General features: G+C 50.7%; 2 pseudogenes across 2 annotated transcripts; both read right to left on the bottom strand.

Annotated features, from left to right (window-relative positions):
* On the bottom strand, positions 1-1,398 carry LOC309660515 (proline-rich protein 23C pseudogene; annotated as a pseudogene). Its single transcript has one exon. The product of its transcript is annotated as a proline-rich protein 23C pseudogene (transcript).
* Positions 1,399-1,531: 133 nt separating this feature from the next.
* Positions 1,532-8,238, bottom strand: LOC309660517 (proline-rich protein 23C pseudogene; annotated as a pseudogene). The gene has a single exon. The product of its transcript is annotated as a proline-rich protein 23C pseudogene (transcript).
* Positions 8,239-9,361: the final 1,123 nt, after the last annotated feature.

Here is a 9,361-nt window from a genome sequence, read left to right as displayed (position 1 = left end):
CAAGGAAGCCTGTAAAAGGATTCCATTGACTTGCCCCAGCCTCAGCAAAAAGGAGACATAAAATTTCAAATATAATTATTATTTTGCCAAAATACAGTCCATTATTCAGAGCATGACTCATCTCAGGAGGGAAAAACATCCAGAAAAGTTCACAATGGGCAGAGGGTAGTCAAACTATCACGGACACTAGGGACAAAACCATGTAGACAAAAGAAATTTAGCAATTACTCTATCGACCAGAAAAGGAGTGGAAGGGGCAGTGGTAGTGTGCCTGGGAAAGGATGGCTTTTTAGAGAAAAGTGCTGTCGCTTAAGTTTGAAGCAAACTGGGAGGTGGAGGTGGGTAGAGCTGGTTAAGAGTGCCCTCCCTAGAGAAAACCTAAGCAGCAGTCTGGCTGTCAGAAAGCACACTGTATTTCAAGAGGCTTTTCTTTGCCCGGGTGAGCTTCCTTTCAGGTGTTTTAATCAGTCACTGATCAAAATTCTGCAGTGCAGCCTGCATCCATAAAGCATCTGTTCCTGTGATTCTTACAGTGTGTGCAATGCACACACAGCCAATATCAGAAGACTATCCTGGTCCCCGTTCAATTGGCCAGGAATTGTGGGAGGCAGTTGATTCAGGGAACAGGCATTTCCAGGTCTTGCGTGGAGGACTATGAGGGCGTTGGGGACGCTGGTGAGGACCTGGACTTGGAGAGGGAGGTAGAGGTTGGAGTGGTGAGTCGGAGAAGGGCTCTGGAAGGTGCAAGTCCAGATTGTCATCGTGGTGAGGAGAGCGTCTCTCTGGACTAGGGTTGGGGGTCCAAGGGGACGGCTCTGAGACTAGGCCCAACAGGTAGAAGCCAAGCACACTTCCAGCAGAAAGGCGGAGCCCAGCAACGGAGCCGGCTGTGGCATCCATCCCGGGTGGCAGGAACTCAGCATCCATGTCCGCATGCTCCCTTTGGCCTCTTCTTGGCAGCGATCTCTGGGACAGCTGAGCAGAAGAATCCCTGCTCCAGGGTAATGTACTCCCCGGGAGTGAGCAGGAAAGCGCCCCGTTCCAGGCCCTGTCCCAAGGGGTGTTCGATGCCCGAGCCCACCAGGGCCTTAGGGACCAGCATGAGGATGCGATCTCCGAGAGACACTTGCCTCACGGACGCTGGCTCGGGCTCCAGCACCATGTCGACGTCGTCCAGGGGCACGTGCAGGGCACAGCCCGTGGGCAGGACCACCACGAAGATGAGCGTGTCCGCGGTTGGGGGCCAGGTCAGGTTGTCCAGGCTGGGCGCCGCCTTGGACTTGGAATCGGGGCCCGCGGGCTCCTCCTTTCGCGGTGCTTGGCAGGGCCCGGTCCTCCGGGCTGCGGTCCCCACCGGTCTGCAGGGGAGGCGCTGGGGCTGCGGGGCCGGCTGCCCATCATCCCAATGGCGGCGCGGGCGGCGCTCCCTGGGCCAAGCAAAGAGCGAGGTGGAGTTGGTCCTGCAGGCAGTGACTCCTGATTGACAGGTGAGGTGGGCGAGGTCTCTGTGGTGCAGGACTAGGCGACGCGGTTCGAAACTTCGGAGCTCCGGGGGCGCCTCTCGGTCCTGGCTTCTAGGGGAGCTGCTGGGCTCGGCTTTGCGTGTGTGAATCTTCAGGTCCTCACGTGGACTGGTTTGCGCAGGAGTGGGCCAAGGATGTTGTGAGTGACGCCGGCGGAACCTGAGTCGCAAAGCATCCTCACGCTAAGCCCCGCCCCTTCCTAGGCTCCGCCCCTAGAAGTGGAGGCCTCTGTGTTGCCCAATAGCCCTGTAAGTAGTGGGAAGTTTACTCTAGAGAAATACTTTTATAGGCCTCAGCGGGGCTGAGCAGTCGTGCCGCTCTAGGACTAGGCTTCCTGGGTCGAATTCTTGGCTTTCCTCGTGTTGACATCAGATGTAGAAATCCTTAACCAGAAAACCGATTAAATTTCAAGTCCTACCAGTGGAACATTGCACCAGGACAGTGAGATGCAGTTCCCTTGTCCCCTGAGACCTCGCCCTGGAAGTGACCTTGTATCTTCTTTTGGTCCAAAAGTGGAGTGTGTTGGGGATGGCATCCCCAAGCTTCTGTTTACCTGAGTTGTTAATGACTGTCAGATCCTCCCAGCCGTGTCGAAAGGGAAAGAGATGTTAGGATTGAGGGTCTTTATTGCAGTCGCTGCAGGATCAACTTATATATCTATCAGTTTAGCATGATGGTCATTGTTATAATTCCATTAACTAAACCAACAGTTCACATTCTCTAAATTGACCTACACTACACTTGAGAGGTGTATCTGTTGTAGTCCAATTGACAAATTATGAAAAGGTCATGCCAAAGGAAGAAGCAATTGGCCAGAGCCTGGAACTAGCAGATCTGGGTCTGACGCGTCAGCCTCCCCTCAAGATGATGCAGGCGGCAGTGCCTTTGATCTGGGTGTCACTTTAAAGTTGAGTCTATCGGCAGATGGTATTGGTAAAGGGAAGGTGTGTCTCAACAGCTTATCCAGAGTTAATGGGAGAAAACACTCTATAATTACTTTGGAATGGGTAATACTTTCATCTGGTTTCAGAGTAATGTGAAACATTTCCTTCCCTGTCCTTCAACCATGTGATTGCTCACTTTGTCCCTTTTTATAAAATAGCTTGTATGTTCTCATTTTTAGGGCCACATAGCATTCCTTTGTACAGAGTTCTGTTAAAATCAGGCTTCCCTTGATGGGCATTTAAGCTAGTGATCTGTGAATTGGCAGACACGGGCCTTCTCTGTCCAATTAGTGTAAAATGCAGATTCTTTGCCACATCCCAGAACCAATGATCAGAATTCTGGGAGCCATGGGCATAAAAATTCCTTGTATGCACCTGCACAAAGATTCTGTTTTGGCAGAAAGTTTAAGATCACTGAACTTGTTTTCATTCAGCATTTGAGAGGTTCAGGAACAGAGAGGTTTATGGTTGAGGTCCTGTCCCTGCTTGTTGGTGACAATGTCATGAAGAGAACTCAAACTTCCTGGGCCTGCATTCAGGAGTTTCCCCTACACTATTGCCTGTATTCACTCATGGCTGCATGTCCCATGTTTTTGGCTGCTGGCCAAGAAATTCCCCTGCTTAGGTCAAGACTCTGGCTGCGGGGAACATTCAGGGGCCATACACTGGCTTGGCGGGCCCTGCCAGGAACCTGAGTTCTCATGGGGTGAAAGTGATGTCGCTGGCACCTATCTCTATGTTCCCAGGTGATGGGAGCAGCTGCTGTGCTCCTATTGTTTGGACAGAGGGTGGGGTAGGGAGAAGGGGGGAGATGTTAGGGAGCTTTCAGGAAACAACTAATTTGGTCCTGGAGAATTCTGTGGGCAACACTTGAACGTACCATGGTCAGGGAATAATGGGGGCTCCATTCAGGAGAGTGAGTGTGAACATGCTTTGTTTTAAGGGGTAGATGGAGGAGCCAAAACCTGGCCAGGACACCAGGTGTAGCTCAGGGCTCTTGGCATAATCAGTATTGGGGCCCTGAATGTGGTGGCTACTGTCCCTGCCTTGTACCACCACATCTTGTCCACGGCTCTACTGACCTCAATAGTCTCACGTCTGGGGTCATCATTGTCCTGGGCCCTGTGAGTCCTCACTGTGAGCTCCCCTCCCAAGGGAATGTGGTCCTGTCCTGAGACAAAGGCAGTTACTGGGGGTCTGGTACAGACACTCCCAATTTCCTCTTCGGGTCAGCCCCTTTATAACTGGGTGATCACAGGAAGTCCTTTCACCTTCTCTAACCTTAGTTTCCTACGTGTTAAGTGGGGAGAATGCCATCTACTGTGCAGGGGGGTTGTGAGATAATGTATGTAAAATGTTCTTGGAACACGGTAAATGCTTAGTAAATAGTAGATATTTACTGCTTATTACGTGTATAATCTGCCTTTCCAACTTCACAGTGTAAAGCCCTGTTCTCAGAATCTTGAACAGTGCCCGGCATGTAACCAACATCCAATGAATGGTAACCAATATCATCATCATCATCCTAAAAAGGGGTCTGATCTGTTAGAAAGTACTGGTCCAGGTGTTTTCATGGCATGACCTCTATGTAATTTAGAAATGGCTTGCTGTGCACCGGATCAGATACCTTTCCTTCTGCCTTATTTTTGTTTACTCTAGACGCCCAAATAACGTCAGGGTGGTTTATCAGGCCCACTCATTGGGCTTTCTTGGTGTCAATCAATACTGACTATTCAAACAGTATGAACTGCTTGAACCACTGTGGGACACAATTAGCAAATAAATCCTGGTCCTGGGTAGGGTACAAGATGGCTCTCTACAGTCCCACTGGGAGAGGAAAAGTGACAGAATTTGGGCACAGGAAGCCAGGCACAAGATGGATATCACCGAGTGAGACTCAGGACTTTCTGCAACATTGGTCATCTGGGCACAGTGAATGCTTTGTACCACCATTTGAGACTCTAAGGCACAGGCCCAGGGCACCAGACTGACAGTACTCTTGACATTGGCTCTAATGAGGGCCATTCTGTTATTCCCCAAGAATGCATAACTAGCTTTTTCAAATTCCTATTTATTTTTATTCACTTTAGGAATAATACCTGGATGCATATTTTAGAAAATCTAAACAGCATAGTTAAAGCTGTAGCTCCCTTCAACTCCCCACAAACTACTAATCCACTATTGATGTGAGAAGATGCTTTTCTATGTATCAATATTTACAAACTTAACACAGGGAATTAGTTTTTTTCCTGGAATGGCAAAGTATGGTGGGTCTTCTTCTGCAATATGTTAGAGCTTATTGTGATTTGGTATTGTCATCAGCAAAGTACATTGTCTCTTCTACCTTTTATTGGAGAGACTTTTTCCAACACACAATACAGGCTTTTATATGAAAATGTTGTATAAGAAAGGGCAGCTTCAAACATTTCTTGTACAGCAACCCTGTTGTATTTGCCTGAAGCAGAATAACGGTAGTGCCCCTCTTGCAGTTTCTATTAATAAGAGTACTGGCATTATTGATACTATGTATAAAATAGATAACTAATGAGAACATTCTGTATAGCAAAGGGAACTCTACTCATTGCTCTGTGGTGACTTAATGGGAAGAAGATCCAAAAATGAGGGGATATATGTATATGTATATCTGAATCACTTTGCTGTACAGGAGAAACTCACACAATATTGTAAAGCAAATATACTCTGATAAAAATTAATTTTAAAAACAGGAAAAAATGAGTATTGGAAGTCCTAGCCACAGAAATGGGGTAAAACCATGAAATAAAGGGAATACATATTTGATATGAAGAAGGAGAACTGTCACCATTTTCAGATGACATAATACTTTGGAAATAGAAAAACATTAAATTCACCATGCCGAAAATATCAGCACTACAAAAAGACTTCCACAGACTCACAGCGTACAAGATGAATACACAAAAACATACTGCTTTTCCATAAAAAATGAAGTAACTCCCTGAAAGAAAAAGAAAAAACATGAGAAGAAGAATGTCTTCTCAAATCGCGCCTAAAAGAATTCAACACCTCGGGATACACTTAACCAATGAGGTGAAAGACCTATATTCTGAAAACTATAAAACACTGATGAACCCAATAGAAGATGATACATAGAAATGGAAAGAGAGCCCGAGCTCTGGGATTGCAAGGATTAAGATTGTTCAAATGGCCATACTACCTGAAGCAATCTACAGACTGAAGGCAATCCCTAGCAAAATACCCATGACATCTTTCTTAGAACTAGTACAAATATTCCTAAAATTTGTAGGGAGGCACACAAGACCCAGCATAGACCCAGCATGGCCAAAGCAAAGAAGACGGCTGGAGCTACCACGCTCCCAGGCTTCAGACCAAACTACAAAGCTACAGAAATCAAAACAGCCTTGTACTGGCACAGAAACAGACACAGAACTCAATGGAAAAGGACAGAGAGCCCAGAAATGGGCCCAGAAGTAAACCCAGGCAGCTACGGTCAATGAGTCGACGACATAGGAGGCAGGAGTACACAACTGACAACAGTCACTTCCACAAGTGGTGCAGGCAAAACTGGACACCTACATGGAAAACAATGAGACTAGAACATTTCTACACACCTTCCACAAACCTGAACTCAAAATGGGTGAAAGACCTAAAGGTGAGACCTGAATCCCTAAAACTCCTCGATGAGACACTGGCAGAACACTCTTGGACATAAATCGTAGCACTCTCTTTGGCAAGGCATCTGTCTCCTCAGGCAAAAGTCATCTAAGCAAACCTAAACACACGGGACCTAGTTGAGCTTCAAAGCTTTCGCACAGCAAAGGAGACCATCGACAAAACGAAAAGGCAACCTAAAAATGGGACACAATATCTGCATGTGAAATGGCTGAGAAGGGGTGAATCCAAACGTATAAACAACTCATACAGCTCCATAGGAGAAAAACCAACCAACCAACCAACCAACAACCCAATCAAACCATAGGCAGAACATCAGAATACACTTTTTTTCCAAAGATGACAGGCAGATGGCTATCAGGCACCTGAAAAGATGCTCCACATCGCTAATCATTAGAGAAATGCAAATCCAAACAGCCATGACATATCACCTCACACCTGTCACAGTGGCTAGCATCCAACAGGCTCCAAATAAGAAATCTTCGCAAGGAGGTGGAGAATAGGGAAGCCCCATACATTGTTGGTGGGAATGGCAATTGGGGCAGCCACTATGCAGAACAGCATAAAGCTTCCTCAAAACACTACAAAGAGAGCCACCATGTCATCCAGCCATTCCACTCCTGGTTACACATCCCGAAAACAACCAAACCGCTCATTAGAAATGATACATGCACCCGGATGTTTCTAGCAGCACTACTGACTATAGCCAAAACATGAAAGCAACCCTAGTGCCCATCCACAGACCAACAGATAAAGAGGAAGTGGGATACACACACACACACACACACACACACACACACACACGAGGCGACAGCCGCCATCCAGAAAAGTTCACACTGGGCAGAGGGTTGTCATAAACTAGCACGGACAATAGGGACCAAACCCTGTGGTCAAAAGAGAGTTAACAATTACTTTATTGGGGAGGGGAAGGGGCAGTGGTAGGGTGCCTGGAAAAGGATGCCTCTTTAGAGAAAAGTGCTGGCCATTGGGTTTGAAGGGGAATTGGAGTGTGTGGGTGGGGTAGAGCTGCTTAAGGGTGCCCTCCCTAGAGAAAACCTAAGCAGCAGTCAGGCTGTCTGAAAGCACACTGTATTTCAAGAGGCTTTTCTGTGCCAGGGTGAGCTTCCTTCCCAGGGTTCTAGTCAGGCACGGATGCAAAATTCTGCAATGCAGTGTGCATCCAAAACGTATCTGTCCCTTGTGATGCTTGTCGGGTGGGCAATGTACACACAGGCGTCATCAGAAGACTCTGTCGTGGTCCCCAGCCTGGTGTGGAGGATTGGTGGCTGGGCCTGGGGGAGAGGCAGTTCATTCCAACATCAGGCATCTCCGGACCTTGCGACGTGGACCGTGAGAGCGTTGGGGGCGCTCGTGGGGACCCGAACAAAGGGAGGGAGGTAGAGGTTGGAGTGGTGAGTCGGGGAAGGGCTCCGGAAGGTGCAAGTCCAGGTTGTCGTCGTGGTGAGGAGAGCGTCTCTCTGGACTGGGGTTGGGCACCCGAGGCCAGGGCTCTGGGACAAAGCCCTGCGCGCCGGGGTCTGACACCCTTCGGCGGGACTGCGGAGCCCAGCGTCACAGCCGGCTTCAGCATCCATCCCAGGCGGCAGGAACTCGGCGTCCGCGTCCGCATCCGCATCCTCCTCCTTGGCCTCTTCTTGGCAGACGATCTCTGGGACAGCTGGGCACAAGAATCCCGGCTCCAGGGCCATGTACTCCCCGGGAGCGCTCAGGAGAGCGGCCTGTTCCAGGCCCTGTACCCACGGAACTTCCACACCCGAGCCCAGGAGAGCCTCGTGGACCAGCAGGAGGATGTGATCTCTGAGAGACACTTGCCTCATGGACGTGGGCTCGGCCTCCAGCAGCACTTCGACGTGGTCCAGGGGCAGGTGCAGGGCACAGCCGGCGGGCAGGACCAGCACGGAGGTGAGCGTGCTCACGGCTGGGGACTCGAGCATGTTGTCCATGCTGGGAGCCGCCTCGGACTCGGACTCGGGGCCCGCGGGCTACTCCGTTCGGCGGCGCTTGGCAGGGCCCGGTCCTCCGGGTTGCGGTCCCCACCGGGCCGCACAGGACGCGCTGGGGCTGCGGGGCCAGCTGCCCATCTCCTCGACCGACGGACGGCGCTCCCGGGGCCTGGCAGAGGGCGAGGAGGCGCTCGGTCCTGCACGCTGTGACGCGTTTCCACGACGGGTGAGGCAAGCCGAGGCGGGCCGGGTGGGGCCCAGGAACGGCGCGATGCGGGGCTAGTCCTCGGAGCTCTGGGGCCGCCTCCCAGGAGTCCCACAGTGCAGGCTGCCAGGAGAGCCGCGTCCGGCACCTCAGCTCCCTGCTCACCGAAGCCCACTCCTCGACACACCCACAAGCGATGGCCAAAGCTGTTGCAAGTGAGACTAGCGCAGCTAGGGGCGCAATTAATACATCCTCACGCCAGGCTCCGCCCCCTCCGAGGCTCCGCCCCTGTAGAACTCGCGGTAGCCCAGCCTTGTGATAGACAGCCCTGGCTCTGCGGGGGGGGGGGGTGGGGGGAAGAGTTCACTGTAGGGAATTACTCTTAGAGGCCTGCAGGGGGCTCCCCGAACCATCGAACCATCCTGCCCCTCTAGGGCTAGGCTTCCAGGGTCCAGTGTAGGTCCCTCCTCCCGCAGAAGCCCCGCCCCAGATGCGTCCTGGCCTCTTTTCTTTGGGTCCTATACTGGGGGTGAGTCTGGGATGGCATCCTTAAAAGTCTCCCTGGGCCGAAGTTGTCGAGGACGCTCAGATCCGCCCAGCGGTCTTGAAAGGGAAAGCGGTCTTAGGAGTAAGGCTCTTAATAGCAGCCGCTGCATGATCAACTTTTATTGATATATCTATCCCTTGAGCACGACGATGGTCATGGTGATACTTCCATCAACCGAACCACGAGTTCACTTTCTCTAATGGGACCTAAACTACACCCGAGAGGTGTAGCTGTTGTAACCCAATGGACACGTGATGAAAACGTCATGAAAAAAGACCAACCAATTTGCCCAGGAGGCCAGAACTAGCAGAGCAGGGTCTGACGCGTCAGACTCCCCTCCAGAAGATGCAGGCCGCAGCGCCTCTGATCTGGGTGTCACTTGAGAGGCGCATCTACGCCGCGGATCCTGGCGGCCAAGGGAAGGTGTAGCTCAGCTTCCTCTCCAGTATTAACGGGGGAAAACACCCCACGCTGATTTCGGAATGCGGAATCCTTGCGCATGGTGGCAG

The sequence above is a fragment of the Balaenoptera physalus genome, assembly GCF_965194825.1.
Source record: "Balaenoptera physalus genome assembly, chromosome: 4".
NCBI classification, from domain to species: domain Eukaryota; kingdom Metazoa; phylum Chordata; class Mammalia; order Artiodactyla; family Balaenopteridae; genus Balaenoptera; species Balaenoptera physalus.
This window is presented reverse-complemented; position numbering and strand designations above follow the sequence as displayed.